This window comes from Hemibagrus wyckioides, linkage group LG05 (assembly GCF_019097595.1).
Source record: "Hemibagrus wyckioides isolate EC202008001 linkage group LG05, SWU_Hwy_1.0, whole genome shotgun sequence".
Lineage (NCBI taxonomy): Eukaryota > Metazoa > Chordata > Actinopteri > Siluriformes > Bagridae > Hemibagrus > Hemibagrus wyckioides.
The window spans coordinates 25,394,724-25,409,258 of record NC_080714.1 but is presented as its reverse complement, the minus strand read 5'-3'; the positions used below and the strand labels follow the sequence as shown (position 1 = coordinate 25,409,258).

General features: G+C 39.5%; 1 protein-coding gene across 1 annotated transcript in view; it reads left to right on the top strand.

Annotated features, from left to right (window-relative positions):
• The first annotated feature begins 6,929 nt into the window (after nt 1-6,929).
• The window catches only part of grm6a (glutamate receptor, metabotropic 6a), an 87,000-nt gene continuing 79,394 nt past the window's right edge, over nt 6,930-14,535 (top strand). The window contains exon 1 of the mRNA XM_058388770.1: nt 6,930-7,284. The gene's annotated coding sequence lies outside the window, so the exon portion shown is untranslated. The remainder of the gene's footprint in view (nt 7,285-14,535) is intronic.

Genomic DNA, 14,535 nt, shown 5'->3' with positions numbered 1-14,535 from the left:
AATTTGTTTCGCACAGCCGACGATAGACGTCTTGTTTCTCTGGAAACGTCAAATTTTTCTTTACATCCGCTATCTTTCCCGCAGTACAGTACACTGCAGTTACATGCTGATCTTTTTTTTTTTTATATATATATATATATATATATATAAAAACATAATATATAGAAAATGAAATGCCTCCTACATGGCAGACTTTGAAGCGTTGGAGTGTGAAAGCCTGAGGAAGTCAAAGCAGCTTTTGTTTGTAGAGAAAGTAAAAAGGGTATGTGGTGGTGAGTCTCAGATGTGAGGGAGAAGGTAATCCTTTCATGGATATGCTCCATCGATTAGAGGCTTATTTCAAAAAGACACGGCGAGTAAAAACATCTGATTAACATCTGCTGTATCTCTGGAAGTGATCGTACACGGAGACTGACTCCCTTTCGTAAGGGCAGATTTTGCCCGTGTTCACGTCTGCTTTGGAGAGCGACTCACGACCTAACTGGTGACGTTATTAACAGAACACGTTTCTGGAGATATAAGTTAAAATCTCGCCAGACGTTGTTTACAAATGGACACACGGCGCCCGACAGTAATGAACGGACAGGCTGACATTTCGTTTGCGCGCGACTGTCTTAGCCTCGTGTAAGCTCACATTATTGAGCTTAATTCTGATAAGACAAATGAGATCAGAAATAACCCACATTTCATTTATCTGTCCCTGTAGGGCATTTTGTCTGTCTCCATTATGTCTGGATTTATTTGGTCTCGTTGTCTAATTTTAGAGAAATTGAATGTGGGATAACGGGAGGCATACAATACGGAAAGTCCATACTGACATACGTTTCACACGTGAACTTTTTCACGTGGTTATGCAAGTTCAGTTCACCAAATATCTGTATGTGGAAACCAAAAGTGGGTGTGGCCTAAACTGGAATTCTGACAGCTTCTCAACCTTGAACTCATAACTATGACTTTTATTGCATTCTACTAGTTATTGTATATTGTATATATTGTATATAGTTGTGACTTAGCCTGTTTGTATATTAAGTTGTAAATATCCTCCACTCTTGGTCAGAGATATATCGAGAACTCTGTGGTGTCAGGAATTAAATGTCCTGCCCAAAAACTGACCGTAACCCATCGAACTGCTGTCTAAACTTCAACAGTTACTGTAATAATCACCCAGGCTTGTTGAGATGGATACTTCAGGCTGCAGTGAGGCTCAGCATGTGCTTTCTAATAAATGTACCTGTCTTCGATTCTAATAAGAAGCCAACTTTACTGCCTTCAAGCTCTTCAGCCTGATCACAGCCTATCCAGTGATAGCTAAATCTTCAATTAAATAACTAGAAATACTTTTAGCCACTTTTTTTTTTTAGCCTCTTTTCATCTGTCACTGAAACTTGAGGCCATGTGCAGATTTCACTTGATAAAGTGCACAACAAACAAAAACAAGAACTATAAATTATATAAAGCAAAAACAGATGAAGACTGAGTGAGGCTGTGTCACACACAACAAACACAATGACGACGACGACGACAACAACAAAAGCTTGACAAGAGGAGCCTGAAACACAGCACTTTATATAGAGGCGCTAATTAGGGGCAACACAGAGCAGATGAGTGATCATTGGGGACATCTAAATCTTTCAATGCTCCAACTCCATCGCCTAGATACTCCAGATGTTGCCATCCCATCTCTTCATAGCACATCACCACCCATAACTCAATCATTCAATCCTCCAACCCCGTTGTATATCCTCAGATACCCCAGATGTTGCTATTCATGTCCCAACACCAACTCTGATTGCTCCAATACTATCAACACCCCATCCCCTGCATGACTCAACACCATCACCACACCTTATCATTATCATTATCATTCAGTGCTCTAATACTGTGATTCATGTCCAGATACTCCAACAATGTTGCAATCCCATCTCCCCTTGCCATAACACCAACCCCACCCCATCACTGATTGCTCCAAAACAGACCACTTCCTATACCCACATACCCCAATACTGTCCACATCCCACCCCCCATGTTCCTCAACACCATCACCACACCACATCATTCAATGCACTGATTCTGTCATCTATCCCCAGATACACCAACTCCACCACATCACTGATTGCTCCAAAACAGACCAGTCCCTATTCCTACATGCCCCATTGCCATCCACATTCTGAATGCCCCATCCCATCTCCCATTGCCTTAAAACCAGGGGTGTCCAATCTTATCCACAAAGAGCCGGTGTGCGGGCACAGTTTCATTCCAACCAAGCAAAAGTCACACCTGAGCCTACTGAAAGCTAAGATCAGTTGATTAAACAGGTGGAATCAGGTGTGGCTCCTGCTTGATTGGAATGAAAACCAGCACCCTACCCAGCCCTTTGTGGATAAGATTGGATTCCCCTGCCTAACACCAACCCCACCCCTTCAGTGATTGCTCTATCCACTCCCTATCCCCATATACCCCAGTCCACACCTCATGCCCTGCATGCCTCAACGCCACCACCATAGGACATATTTCAATGTTCCAATTCCAATGTCTATCTCCAGATACCCCAACACTGTTGCCCTCCGATCTCCTCTTGCCGTAACATCAACCCCACCCTATCACTGAAACAGACCACTCCCTATTCCTATGCCCCATTATCATCTACATTCTGAATGCCCCATCCCATCTTGTCATGCCCCAACACTAACCCCACCCCCTCACTGATTGTTCTACCCACTTATTATTACCCCAGTACTGTCAACACCCTATCCCCCACATGCCTCAACACCATCACCGCAACATTGTTCAATGCTCCAACTATGTCATCTATCCCCAGATACAACAACACTGTTGCCATCCCATCTCCCCTTACAATAACACCAACCCTACCCCACCACTGATTGCCCCAAACCCATCCACTCCCTATCCACATATACCCCAATACTGTCCACACTCCACCCCCCACTCGCCTCAACACCATCACCACAGCACATCATTCAATGCTCCAGCTCCGTCATCTATCCCCAGATACTCCAGATGTTGTCATCTCCGGATATCGTGTCACATTTCGGTGCCTTATTGTCTATAGTCAAGAGTCATATTGACAAGATCAATGAAGCCTCCTAGGGATTAGCTACCAAATTTTACTTGAGCTGATAAAGTATTGGAATGGACTTAAGGATGACAACAAAGATTCCCCCAAGGGGAAATGATACGGGGAAGAACGTGCTAAACCAAGCCAGCATGAAGTTGTCAATGATGGCTTAGTGGTTGAAGCTTCAGGCTACTGAATTCAATTCCCAGCAGTGCCAAGCTGTCGGGTCGTTGAGCAAAACATCAAGGCCTCAATTTTATTGTAAGTTGCTTTGAATAAACGCTAGTGTCGGCCAAGGAACAAACATAAACGTACCCTGTACAATATGTACTGAATCACGTTGACATACTAATATGAAAATGAGCTAGCTTTGGAACTAGACGAGACGAACGCAGTCGGATTATATCATCAGTGGTGTACCACCTACATCTATCCCAAACTTGATCATTAAATCACATTGAAGTATTTTTTAAATATTAATGCATATAGAGTGCTAACTATATCTAGAATGAAAATTAACTAGCTAACCAATTACCTTTCAGAGTAATGTAACGCTGGTAAGTCAGCACATAGACCGTAGATGGAGTAAGATGATTGATATCCTCCTCTCTCAACATAGCAAAATACTATTTTATTCCACCTGTTTACATTTACAACCACACCTCCAGCATTTTCCACTGCTTTAAATTAAATCATGTCACATTGCAACGCCTCCTGAAAAAGCAGTGCTGCTGAAGTCTACAGTCATGTTGACTCGATCAATCGAACCTCTAAGGGGTTATCTAACAAACTTCACTCGGGCTGATAAAGTATTGGAACGGCCTTTAAGATGGCGACAGGGATTCCCTTAAGGGGAAGTAGCAAGGGGAAGTCGACCAGAATGTGATAAAAGCCGTTCTGAACACAGACAGCATTGAGTTATTATGCGACAAACCTAGAAATCGCTATAACACACAAAAAGGTATGCATTTGGCCTAGATACGCAGTCAGCTTATGGGAGATTCCTTTAGTCTGGATTGAATAAACAAGAGGTATGACTAAATAAAAAAAAGCACTCAAACAATGAACAATAATAATAATAATAATAATAATAATAATAATGATAATAATAATAATAATATAATAAGCAAGCAAAAAAGCCAAACACAAAAACATTCAATTAAATCAAATGAATAAAATAAATTAAAAATCCTCTCCTGCTAAAATGCCATCCTCTCAGTCAACTCACACCAATTAAATAAAAGAAAAATCAATACAAAATTAATAAAAAATCACCAACCAAATAATCAACCTACAATACAAACAGAAAAAGGCAAAAATAAAAGATTAACTAAATAATTAAAGTCAATCAATCAATTAATCAATCAAAAGAATAAAAAATACAAAATAAATAAATAAACAAACAAACAAACAAAGCATTCTATGAACCAAGCAAATGAATAAACACACAAATACAAAATTAAGGAAATAAATAGACAAAAAACAGAATAAATAAACAGAGAGACAGACAGACAAATAAAGGGATAGATAGATAGATAGATAGATAGATAGATAGATAGATAGATAGATAGATAGATAGATAGATAGATAGATAGATAGATGGGCAGACGGACGGATGGACGGACGGACAGACAGACAGACAGATCGAAGTAACAAACAAATAAGCAAAGAGACAAACAATTGAACAAATAAAGCCAACCTACTAACCAACCAGCCACAGAGACAGTCAGACAGACAGAAAAATATAAATAATTGCTAATAGAAGCCAGCATCCTGAGCATCCATCTTGCCGTCAAACATGAGCTTCTCTTTCTTAGCGGGTGGTTTTGACTCTGATGTAGTGCTGAAACATTCTCCCTGAGCACATGCAACTTTAATGCTGTCAGACCCTGTAAAGTTCATTCCTTTAAAAATATAAACTGCATCGGCATTGTCTGGAACACAGAATTATACCTCTTTATAGAACTCCTAGGGCATATTTACGCCTTTCTAACGTCATTCCTATCATCATGCAATGCAACTGCGTGCTTTTCTGCGATGCTTTTATGATATTATATGAAAGAGTATAAAATTGGGAGCAGCTCCGATTCTCTTATTCATTTCCAGTGAACTGATTTATTTTGGGTTATTAGGTCAGTAAAAGTGATTTTTATTTTTCCTGTGTAAAAGGAACACAGAGAAGCCGATGCATGAAAAGGATGCCTCCGTATAATCACGCATAAATAAATCCGAGATTGTTTTTTGTTTTAAGCATTGAGCAAACTTTATAGTGTGTAAATGTATTAAATTTGTATGTGCTCTGGGAAGAGACCACATCACAACTGGAGCCACTGGCTATATGTGTGTGTATTGCACATTTGAATGCAAGCCGATGTGTCTCCAGAGGGGTTTGGGTTCGATCTGAGACTGTGAATCAGGCATGTTGATCTAGCATTGGCTCCGGGCGATAGCCGTTCCTCTGTGACCCTGAGATGCTCAGAGGTACCTGCAATCTATAGTAACAGAGTTTGTGTTCTTAACTGAGAGCAATGGACAAATGTTCTCATTATAATGCCACACTTAGCCAGAGGACTACCTGCACATATGACATTTTTGCAGACCCAGAGAAGACCTAGATTTAAAGCTTTTTGAGCTTTATGTTTTCTGGGATCTAAAAAGGTCAAATGTATAAGGACTGTTGTTATGCGGTCCAGCTCACCCTGTAAAGTGCTAATGCATATCATTTTACCTAGACAAAATAATTACTGATAATTAATTATTCTACCTGAGTCTTTCTTTCACTTAAAACATTATATTATGGTCTTTATCATCACGTACCAAAATCATGTGCAAACTTGGGTTCCTTCCTTCTTACTGTTAAAATAAGCTCCACTCTTCTGGGAAGGATTTCCAAAAGACGTTGAAACCTGGCTGTGGGGATTTGTGTTCATTCAGCTACAAGAGCATTAGTGAGATCAGACACTGATGTCGGGACGGTGAGGATGCTTCAGTTCCAGTTCATCCCAGAGGTATTTAGCAGGGTTGAGTCAGGAGACTCGAGTTCCAACCTTCACAGAGGATGTCTTCATGGAGCTCAGGGGCTTTGTGCACAGAGGCATTGTCATGCTGGAACAGTGTTGGAGCTTCTTACTTCCATTTAAGGGAATTTGAAATGCTACGGCATACAAGGACAGTCGATACAACTGTGTGCTTCCAGTTTTAGGCAAACAATTTGGGGATGAACAACCTATGGGTCTTCTGGTCCTGCTTCTGACTCAGTGGAGCGTCCTAATATAGTTATTACATGATGGCTACAAGTGTTTCCTTCAACACAGAATTAGAAAAATCCATAGCACTGTTGAACTCAGATTTATGGAATGAGTCACCAGCCTTAGTGAAATCTTACAGTCAGAGGTAAAGCTGTAATTTTTAGTTAAAGGGAACAGTCTCGAGGAGAGAGAGAGAGAGAGAGAGAGAGAGAGCCTTGTGGTTTAATGGTAAATTGACAAGGTGCATTTTTTCTGTCTTTGATAAAACTCATGAGGGATGAAACACGGAGGCAGATTTTGTTTTAAAAAGTACAACATGTTCTTTCATTAATTTAAAAAGAAATGCAATTCTTGGAGGATTGCTGTGGTTAAAGACGAATACACCGCTTCAAGACGTGCTGTTGTAGAACATCACACCACACGATCATCGATTGTTTTATTGTTTTTCTGAAAACGTGTTTCATTCCTTACAAAACTAACGCGTGCTTTATTGTGATTAGGAGCTCTCTCTCTCTCTCTCTCTCTCTCTCTCTCTCTCTCTGGCTCATGCACGAGCGCACGCGGCCGCCCGCTCGCGCCCCTCAGTTTAAGAGCGCGCGCGGGCAGCTCGGGATTACTTCGTTTCCTCTCTCTCTCTCTCTCTCTCTCTCTCTCTGTTGATCTCAGAGTGATTTCCACAGTCTCATTCTGCTCAGCATCTGAAATATTAGATCTGAAAACCGGCGGACTTTCCTTCACCAAATGATCCGGGTCCGACTCTATGAACTCCTCTCATCATCATCATCATCATCATCATCATCAGTAGTGTAGCAGCGGGAATGAAGCCCTGTTTAAACTCCGCTAAACGCTGATATGGGAGGACCGAACGGAAGTTTCTGAATGGATGCAGGAGTTCAGCGTGTAGTTCGAGCTGCTGGATGGATCCCGGTGTGAGCTTTAAAACGCTCATGGAAAACAAAGGTGAGAAGAAATCCGACGTGCACGAGATTACACTTGGACGAGGCGCCGCTAGCGCGTGCGGCTTACTAGTTAGTGTACATTAGTCTTTACATTAGCATATGATTTACAGCGCGCTGTTTGAATGAATGAATGTCACATAATGACACCTTTCAGCGTCAGAAAGTTTGCTTGAACTCACGTGCATTTCCATTGAAGAGTATTCGGTATAATCTAGCAACATGATGCATTGATGTAGACCTATATAAAAGCAATTTTGCATCTGTGTCTGCATGCCTTGGGCACATCACAGTACAAAAATATGTTGCAATCTGGTGTTTTGTAAATATATAAATACACCCTCAGAGATAAAGGCACTGAACTGAACCATCAGGTACCTTTAGTGTATATTTTGCTTACCTGGGGAAGGTGCACGTGACGTACATTTAATTACATTTTAGAATACCTTAATGAATGCAGATTAGTTGTATGTAATTATGTACTATTAAATTATGTTGAAAGGTACACTGTATTTACATTTCAAGGTGTACTAAACGTAGTCCTGTTCTGCCTTTTTGTTTTTATGAATTTTATTTTGGGAAAACGCATAGAAACACTTCCACTGTTCCATAAAGACGCCTCTTAAAGTCTTGCACGATTTCTTCCAGCCTGTGGTTCTTATTTTTCCAAATACTTCATTAATTAACCTTCACACCCCTCCTGAACTCTGTGATCCGTCAGCGTGAATTTCCATAACGCAAGCCGTGTCACAACTAACTGCGGCGTATTGCAATATATATTTTGCCCATATGGTGCATCTTACTTACTGTGAGTAATTACGCAGAGCAGGATGATACACAGCGAAATGAACACCAGCCCTGCTGCCTAAATCCGTCCGGGTGTGAACCAGCTCCTGACACGCTGAATTAACATCTGCAGTGTTGCGTGAATTGGTACAGTGCTGAATTATCTCATGCACAAAGGGTTAATTCATCACCAGGGTTTGGGCTGTGCGTATATTCATGCCTGAGCCATGTAAATATATATGCATGATTACCTGCCTGGTTAATTATGTGCAAAGCTTTTTTTCTTTAAAAAAAAAAAAAAGGAAAGAAGGAGAAGAAAGCACAGCAGACTGTAACTCATGAAGGATGTGTATTTGGTGATGAACAGCTTTCCCTAATCCATATAAGCCACAGGAGTGTGCATGCAGGCTTTGCATGATTTCACTTCCTTCCTTTATTCCTTCCTTTCACACAGTGAATGTTGATGCTCCTGTTCAGGATAAAATACAGTTGTTGTTTTTTTTTTCTTTTTGCACTCTGTGTTATTCATAATGCATGACTTGTTTATTAATCAGCGTGCGTTCTGACAAACACGTGTTTTGCTCAATTGATTTTCAAAGTGTTTAAATTATACTTGGCGTGTCATGTTTTACATGGAGATATACAGCAGAATCAGCAACACCTTTAACGTCGGTAGAAATGCAGCTTAGTTGGGTTCATGTGTTATTTGAGTGCTGTGTGTGTGTGTGAGTGTGTGTGTGTGTGTGTGTGTGAGTGTGCGTGTGTGCGTGTGCTGATATTGCATGTACACACACCGAGGTTGATCCTGCTACACAATCCTCACATGGTATGTGCATGTCAGCATTAATGCATATTGCATTGCATTCAGGAATTTTGACTCCGGAAATAATCTGTAGGTTTGTGTAATATGGGCAAACATAAAAAATACTTTTAATTGCACACTGTGTACACATTACATTTACAAACAAACCTGAGATGATGACAGTGGTGTCAGACATAGTGATATATTTTAATATGAATTTATATTCTGTGTCCATTACCTTATTAGATCAGCACTTGAAGGGTTCATTCATTCATTCATTCATTCATTCATTCATTCATTCATTCATTCATTCATTCACTCATTCATTCATTCATTTAATTTTTATTTTTTTGCATTTTTTTATTCAAAGTTTATGGAAGAAGCTGCAACTGCTCTCTAACATGACAAGCTGCATGTTTTTCTTAGTCGTTTAAAGAGGAAAAAGTCCTAAAAAAAGAGAAACTTGCTATAGATCTTACATCTATAACATAAGTAATAACAAGATCTAACTTCTTTAATGATCATTCTACATTACCTGTAACTAAAATAAGTCCCCCCCCCCCAACCCCCCAAGAAATAAAATTTGCTAACTTTGACAAACTTTGTGGCATATGATAAAGAATTAATCACACCAAGAAGTGATGCTTGAGGAAACATAATCAACTTTGGTGCTGTAAAAGTAGCTCACACCACCTCACTGCTATAACAGCAGTGTTTTATTGCATATTGTACTCATTGTACGATGTGTCAGATTGCTCAAGCGGACTTCTGTGATATCAGTAGGACGATTAATAAATGATATATTGCCTATATATATTGCCCTGACAGCTAGCCACAAATATCTTTGGTACATAATGAGGAATAATTAATGCTTCATCGTATAAAACACCAAATGTCAGTCCTGTCCTCTGTCCAACATACTGTAGATACTGCTGTAATCAGTCATTTCCTTCTGATATGAATATACTTCCTGTGTTACGTCTTTTGACTCTGGAGCGTCATAAGCTTCACAAAATGTTCTGAGCTTTGCAATTTCATCTAATACTAATGTTCACTCGGAACTGGCTCAGAAAGTCCTCCTGCACCTGTTCGGGCTTTAGGGACAGAATGATCAGGACTTAATGAGAGTGACTTCCATAGCGGCGGTAAACTCAGAGCGCTGATGGAACACCGGGGTATTTATCTTTTTTTATCCGAATCAAACCAGTGTGAAGATGTAGTATGAAGGATGTTAAAGACAAATGAGTGAACATTGCACTTGATCACATGCAAATGGTTCTTATATTATGGTTTTCTTGAAAGACGGGACATTCTGCACTTGTGGGAAAGGAAATATGGCCATTTTCCAAGTTCCAGGAAGTAAAATGTATTTTTACTAATAAAAAAAAATACAGAAATGAAGTCTAGGCTCAGCGTTTTGTTTTTCTTGGCGCAAACTAAAATATGAATGAACATATTCATGGATTTATTTTTTTTTTTAAATGCACTCGTTTTTTTAAATTCTTTCTACTTCTTTCAGCGCATAATATATAGAAATATCATTAAATCCAAATCTAAGAAAAATCAAACACTGATATTCTGAAGCTCAGAGGCCTCCTTCATTGATTATTTTCCCGCAACATCACAACGTCTTCATGTTTTATTGTATTCCTTACTCATTGTATCGTATTACCCTAGCAGGCGTTTTTAAAGTGCATCTTCGTCATTTCTCCTTTCTTTGTCATGTATTTATTGCCATTAATTATTAAAGCCTGTGACGGATTCCTGTGTTTCTGTTTATGCCTTATGAAAAGAGACCGATGACACCATTAAGGATAATGCAAAAAAATTATAATAATCACTCGGCCGTATAAAGTTTAGGCACCTGATCGGCGGCATGAAAGAGAAACGCCGAGGCTGAGTTGATAGTAAGGACCCCGAGGACTCGTTCTCAGTTAATAGGAATTACAGAACCGCAAATAGGCTTCATTACGCTCTTTACATGGATTACTTCATGACATTAAACCAAGCTCTCGCTGCTCATGTTTCACACAAAATTTGCTTTGATTAGAAGTGGGATAGGTCACGAGGAATGCAATTTCCCAAGCCATGCTTCTAGCATTTTTTAGAGAGTCTGGTATGTTTTTTTTTCTCACTAAATGTGACTAAAAACATTTAATCCCTATTGACTGTTCAAGATCCTGAAGCTTGTGGCCAGAAATGTGCTCAAAAGATATCGTATACCTCCGAGTCTATCTATTAAGGCACATCACCTCCATGCAAAATTCATGGGATTTTAATGAGCGCCATACGTTACAGTAGGTTGCCTTGACTAAGTATAACGTTAGAAGGAACTCTATAAAGCTCGACCCGTTTCCTTCATCTTAACCACCATACTTTCTCAAGCATGTTCGCCTGAGTCAACTCTGTGTCTCAGGAAAGTTCACAGATTTTAACACCGTTCACGTTCCATAAATATCCGAGGTGATAAATTATTCAGAATCAAAAACTGCTTGGAACGTAATTGCTGGGATATTCATATAGCAGTCCGCGTTCTGCATGTGTGTGGCCTTTCTTTAGCATCTGAACAAGATTGCTCGTCTCTCAGTTTGGGTTCATGGATAAACCTTGGTCTCTTTCATGAAATAATACACAGAAATCAGTCACGGTAAGTAATATACGGTATATGACGTTAAACACTAGGAGAAAATCAATGCAATGATGCATTATGCAGTGGAGTTACTGTTCCAGCCTGAAGTTGATTATTTTCTAATAACATCATGTTTTGATCATTTTCCAAAACAATTTGCCAAACAGAAAAATTGTTCATTTATAATATAAGCAGCAGTACATTTTTTCCATCGATTTATTTATGAATTTGTTGCCAAACAAGTTAGTTTCTTTTAGCCGAGCTTCATCCCTCAACCAACCTCTCGTTTATCCCCTCCATCTTGTCATTTTACCAATAAACCGCAAAGTTCTCTCTCTGAAAATTTAATCCGCTTCACCTCTGAATATTAAACTGGAGATCCACATAAACCTCTCTCCTCCCCCCAAAAAATTCAACATATCAACAACTACATCTTTTTAAAATGTATGTTTATGTGATATGTCCTACTTATAAGCGTAAGTTACGTAAGTTGTGCAGTATAGAAATAATATTGCATTAGGCGGCATGTCATGCTCGCTAGAAACTGTGCCAGAAAACTTAGGAAAAGCTTTGAAATGTCACAAATACAGGCATTTTTTAAAAAATCTGTTTACATGGAACAGCTGCCAAAAAATATCCCTGTGCAAGTTATTACTGCAGTAATGAAATAAACTCATTAATCAATATCTTCGGACCAATCAGAATCAACAGCGCCGTGGCGTAACGTAAAATAAACTACACTTCCAAAATCGTATTTAAAATTCAAACAAGCATGTTGTTGAATATTAATACAAAGAAACTTTCACAAATAAGCTATAATATTAAAACCCACCTGCCTGTAAGTGCAGTGGAAGTGTCACCAAAAAAAAGCTCTGACCCAATGAAGCAGGAACTACACAAGACCTCTGGAGGTGTGCTGTGGTATCTGGAAACAAGACTTCAGCAGCAGGTCCTTTAGGTGCTCTGAGGTGGGGTCTTCATGGATCAGACTTGTTTGAGATCTGGGGAATTTGGAGGACACCATGATCCAACTCTTTGTCATGTTCCTCAGACCGTTCCTGAGCAATGCCAATTCTGATCGATGCTGATTCCTTTCACAACTAGCTTTAACTTTTTCAATAGCTTTTCTGTGGGATCTATCCAGAAGCGCTAGCTTTCGCTCCCCACCTTAGGTATCCATAATCCTGTTACCTGTTCACCTCTTTATCCTTCCAATAACTCTGAAGATTTAATCAGCTTCACCTCACACTGGAGATACAAAAATGTCACATAAACCTCCCTTTCCAAAAAATGTAATGTATCAACAAATAGATCTTTTTAAAATGTATGTTTATGTGAAATTTGTATAGCACTTTTAACAATGGACAGTGTCTCAAAGCAGCTTTACAGAAGTATAGAAACATAGAAAAAATGATGAAGTTTAAAGTTAAATTACAGTTTAGCCCTAATATTTATCCCTAATGAGCAAAGCCTGAGGTGATGGTGGTGAGGAAAAACTCAGTGAGATGATATGAGAGAGAAACCTTGAGAGGAACCAGGCTCAGAAGGGAACCTCATCCTCATTTGGGTGACACCGGATAGTAAATAATGTAAATCTTAATAATGTCCTTTCTTTAACAGTTTATAGTCACGAAGAACCAAGAGCTCCTGAGGAACTATCAGGTCAGAGTAGTTTCTGAGTTCATTGAAGACTTAGCACTAATTCCTTCTTGCCGAAAGCTGACTGATGCAACGGCAGTTCCAAGACTATCATCATGATAGTCTCTGAGTGGTGCTATCCACAGCAGTCTCCTGGGTTAGGGGCTGTCCATGCAGATCAATCCACAGCAGCAGTGAGCACCACCAATCGACGAGACTCCAACCAGGGGTGGAATGTCTGGATGGATCAGGCAGGAAGAAGTGGTCACACTGGAAACTCAGAACACTGGGAGCTCTGGAGTGGGATGTATAGCTTGACATGTCTACTTATAAGTATAAGTTGCGTAAGTTGTATAACATCTCTTCACCTGTTGTTCTTCCTTGGCCCACCTTTGGTAGGTACTAACCACACAAGACCTGCTGTTACAGAGACATGCTGACCCGGTCGTCCAGCCATCACAGATCTTCCAAAACAATTTGCCGAAGATTAAAATTGTTCATTTATTAAGGATTAGTACATTTTTTAAAAATCAATTTATTCATGAATTTGTTGCTGTTCACCTGTTGCTTCACCTTGGACCACTTTTGGTAGGTACTAACCATATAAGACCCGCTGTTTTGGAGACACCTTGACCCAGCCATCACAGTCTGACCCTTGTCAAAGTCTCTCAGATCCCTACACACACCCATTTTTCCTTCTTCCAACACATCAACTTCATTTACTACCTAATACAGTATATCCCAATAAAGTTATTCATTTCACTTGTCAGTGGTTTTAATGTTACGGCTGATCAGTGTACATACATAATCATATCCAAAATGACTTAATTTATCAAGAAATAATTAAATTCTAAAAAGATCGTTAATATCACCACCACTGAGAAGCCACCAGACCTTAATTTGCACGTCTTAGCGCTTCTTTGCACAATCTCATCCGGTCTGAACGGTTTCTTTACAGATTGTACGGCTGCCAGCTGGAAGATGCTCACAACCGAAACCAGTGCAAATGTACCAACAGATGCAATGCACACAAAAAACCTCGGAGCCTTTCAAGAAATCCGAACGACTGCTGATAAAGCAGCTTTTATGTCTTCTTTGACATCTCTTCAACAATCTCCAACACAACCTGTTTATTCTGTTAAGTCTTTCCCCTTTAAATCCGACGACGCATTTCGAAGAGTCACTTGAAGAATCCGATGAAAAGCTTTTATTAATTTATTTATTTTCTTCAAATCGATGAATCCACAGTTTCAGTAAACAAAACAAAACTATTCCTCATCGCTACTGTATATTTATTCAGGGCCTGGTGTTTTATTTTATTATTTCCTTTTTCTGGGCTGTAGATGTGAAGCTATTTTAGAAGCCGCATGCTGCATTTGACACGGCGTGAACCTTTTTGT